Source organism: Lolium perenne, chromosome 3, assembly GCF_019359855.2.
Source record: "Lolium perenne isolate Kyuss_39 chromosome 3, Kyuss_2.0, whole genome shotgun sequence".
In the NCBI taxonomy this organism is placed as follows: domain Eukaryota; kingdom Viridiplantae; phylum Streptophyta; class Magnoliopsida; order Poales; family Poaceae; genus Lolium; species Lolium perenne.
Genome location: NC_067246.2, coordinates 148,520,568 through 148,524,452, shown reverse-complemented (window position 1 = coordinate 148,524,452; position 3,885 = coordinate 148,520,568). Strand labels below are relative to the sequence as shown.

The window sequence follows — 3,885 nt, the reverse complement described above, 5'->3', positions numbered from 1 at the left end:
GTCTGTGTGTTTGCTCTTATTGCAGGAATCACATGCTGGAGGTTTGATGGGTCACTTTGGGCGTGAGAAGACGCTACTCATGCTCGCTGATCATTTTTATTGGCCAAAGATGAGGCGGGATGTGGACATGTATGTGAAGAGGTGCATTACTTGCAACAAGTCCAAGTCCAAGCCGAAGCCTCACGGTTTGTATACTCCGTTACCGACACCTACTACACCATGAGAAGATATCAGTATGGTATTTGTGTTAGGTTTGTTGCGTACTAAGAGAGGCCATGATTCTATATTTGTGGTAGTGCATAGATTTTCTAAGATGTCCCACTTTATTGCCTACCACAAGAGTGACGATGCGTCGCATATTGCTAACCTATTTTTCAGGGAGATTGTACGTCTACATGGAGTCCCAAAGACTATTGTTTCTGATCGTGACGTGAAGTTTATGAGCTACTTCTGGAAGACACTTTGGGGAAAGCTGGGGACAAAGTTACTTTTCAGCACTACTTGTCATCCCCAAACTGATGCTCAAACTGAGGTGGTGAATAGAATATTGTCACAACTGTTGAGATCCATGATCAAGAAGAACTTGAAAGAGTGGGAAGAGTGTTTGCCGCATGTGGAGTTTGCTTACAACAGGGTGGTACATTCTACCACAGAGCTGTGTCCCTTTGAGGTGGTGTATGGTTTCAAACCCATTACTCCACTTGACTTGTTTCCTCTACCCATACATGAGAGAGTCAATATGGAGGCATCAAAGAGGGTAGATTTTGTACGGAAGATACATGTGAAGACTAAAGAGTTGATAGAGAAGAAAGGCAAGAGCAATGCTGCAAGAGTGAACAAGAAGCGCAAGGAGATATTGTTCAAGCCTGGTGATATGGTCTGGGTACATTTTCGCAAGGATAGGTTCCAGAAGCTGCGGAAGTCCAAGCTGCTTCCTCATGGTGCTGGTCCTTACAAAGTGCTTGCCAAGATCAACGATAATGCATACTCGATAGATCTTCCAACTGATGAGTTTGGTGTCAGTAATTCTTTCAATGTTGTTGATTTGACACCATATGATTGAGAAGACCTTGGAGCGTCGAGGTCGACGCCTTTTGAAGGGGGGAGATGATGAGGACATCACTACTACACTACTACCTCCGTCATTGCAAGATGAAGACAAAGCTCAAGTCCAATGAAGTCAGGATTGGACCTATGACAAGGGCTCGTGCGAAGCTACTAAAACAACATGTGAATTTGTTCCTAAGTGATACTTTGATCGATGAGAACTTTATACTACCTAAGTCCTATTACTTATGTATGATCGGGTATGAAGAGGGAGCAAGCATCGCACGAGGAGAAGAGGAGCAGCTGGACATGAAGCTGGACGTGAAGCTGGACATGGAGCTGGACATGAAGACATCCCATGGACGTGCGAGGGAGGAGTGGGAGGCATGCGCGAGGGAAGAAGACGAAGTCCATGCTGGCCCAGGTCCCGGTCAGACCGGCCGCCACGCTGGCCCGCCCGGTCAGGGACCTGGTCCAACCGGACGCCACACCGGGGGCGGTCCGACGCCAACCGGAATCCATGCTTTTGCCAACCGGGGGTGTACTGCAAGTCACGACCCGTGCCCGGTCAGCATCCCACGCCAGGCCCGGTTTGAACCGGCCTGACCCGGTCCCAGGCCCGGTCGACCGGCTCCTGAGCCGGCCGTGTCCGAGTCTGTCTCGACTAGATCCAATCTGGGTGGGTTTTCTATGTATCTTTTCGACCCCTGGTCGTCCTGAGCCCAGGACGCCCCATAATAGCTTTAGACCACGTTTAAGATAAACCCTAGTTCATAGTTGATTGCTTTGCAACTCTATTGAATCTCTACACCAGATTGCATTGATTTGGTGTTTACCCTTGAAAGTCCTGTGTGATCTACGGTTCCATTGGGAATTATACGGTTGCAACTTACCGCTTCATGGTTGGCAGCTACGTGCGCAAGTGTGTGGAGTTGCGAATATCTTGCAGGGTTGAGAGCTATTGCATTGGCGACAGGGACCAATCGAGATACTTCGTTGTGTCATACAAGTTATCATCCACTTCATCATCGTGTTATCTCCGCTGTGTTCATCCCGTGATCATCATCGCCACCGTTGCTTACTGAGAAGATCGGGCCACCCTCTTATCACAAGAGCTATGGTGTCGTGTGGTGCCCTTCCCCCTCCGGTACCTTGGGTTGCTGCTAAGGTTAAGAAAGCCGAGTGCAACTCAACTTCAATATCTCATGGACAGTGTGGCAAACAAGTTGCTAGGAAGGCCTCTTTGATTGATAAAGGAGGATGACTTGAGCTCGTTCTGACGACACTTTCCTTTATATCCATCTTCGCTACGATGTCCATCGACATCCCGATTAAGACCTTGATTGCGATTGAGAAGATCATAAGGGGCTTCATCTGGAAAGACCGGAAATATGTGAAGGGTGGCACTGTCTAGTGGCATGGGACAAAGTGTGCTCTCCCAAGGAGTGGGGTGGCCTTGGCATTCCTAACCTTAGGATGATGAACATTTGCATGCTTAATGTGACCATCTATTCTCAAGTTTTGAGATATATACTCATATGCACTTCCTTATTTCATATGACCAACAGTTTGTTGAAAAGAAAGGCACAAGAAATATTGTTTACCGAGAGCCTTTTTTTGTGCATACCAAGGATTGTGTTAACTGCACCATCTACAGGGTGGTCCTTCACACGATAAGGTTAGCAAACTAAGTGTATTTTCCTTAAATGGTGATGTGGTAGGTTTGTATGTTCTATTTGAAGCAATAATTTTCCTTGGTCCGTACAGAATAAGACCTAATGGTTTGAAATCAATTATAGGAACAAGACCATCCTCGAGCAACAAATTTCAGGTCTGTGCAAATGCCAGCTGCAGAGGTTCAGTGCTGAAACTACCTACAAAAGCTGCCACGGTACACGAACTGATGCACTTCAAGGCGTAACTACCTCAATACAGATCACACTACGTATCTATTATGTGCATTTTACACTAGCAAGTACTTTCACGTTGTACTATAATCAGTAATTTGTTCTCTGTACTTTGTGTTGCACTGAATGGTTTTATTATGCTGAAGACAACTCTTCATCTCTTCTCTCTTTCTATCATCCCATATTGATGTAATCAGTAATAAGATAGTCTTTGTGAAGTTGATTTTCACACAGCCTTTCCAATTTCTGTTTATTCATGAGCATGCACAGAACAAAATTCAATTTCGATTCAGAATGTCAAACTCAGTTTCAGCATAGATAAAATTCTCATTCAGTACACAAACTTATAGTAAATACTAAGCCACATACCAGGCACGGAGAGATTGGCTCACACCATCTTGAGTCGTTTCTACCATCCTTCACCTCGATCAGCCCTCCATGGCTTTCTGTCTTCCGTTGCCTACAACAGCCGACAGTTCCTCTTCATACAGTAGCTCATCCTAGGTAGATGATCCCCAAGTGCTGGATCTCGGCCAGCGGCAAAACTCCATCGCTCCAGGAGTCAACGAACTAGAACTCATCTTTCTCCTCTCCACGGCTTACCTTTCATTCATTCCTTCTTCTGGGCCCTCCTCTATGGCTTACCTTTCATTCATTCCTTCTTCTGGTTGTTTTGGTCGCTGGTGGTGCCCTTTTCTCTCTTCTGTTCCTATTATCATTTCAGCCGCTAAAATATACTAGGTAGAAAGTAGTACGAAACGGTTAGAAGGAATGAATCACGTCTGGCCCAATGTTACTGACCTAGCACATCTAGCCAAACCACTATACATATTTCAATGCTATCAACTACTGTTAGTCTCCCTGAAAAAAGAAAAAAACTACCGAGTACCGTTAGTCTAGCAGCTGTAGAGATCAATCTTATCAATTATGC

At 45.5% G+C, this 3,885-nt stretch overlaps 1 long non-coding RNA gene across 1 annotated transcript; it reads left to right on the top strand.

The window, feature by feature from the left end:
* The first annotated feature begins 2,535 nt into the window (after positions 1-2,535).
* LOC127326950 (uncharacterized) lies at positions 2,536-3,183 on the top strand. The gene is made up of 2 exons (XR_007868261.1): positions 2,536-2,725; positions 2,847-3,183. It is a non-coding gene; the product is annotated as an uncharacterized lncRNA (long non-coding RNA).
* Positions 3,184-3,885: the final 702 nt, after the last annotated feature.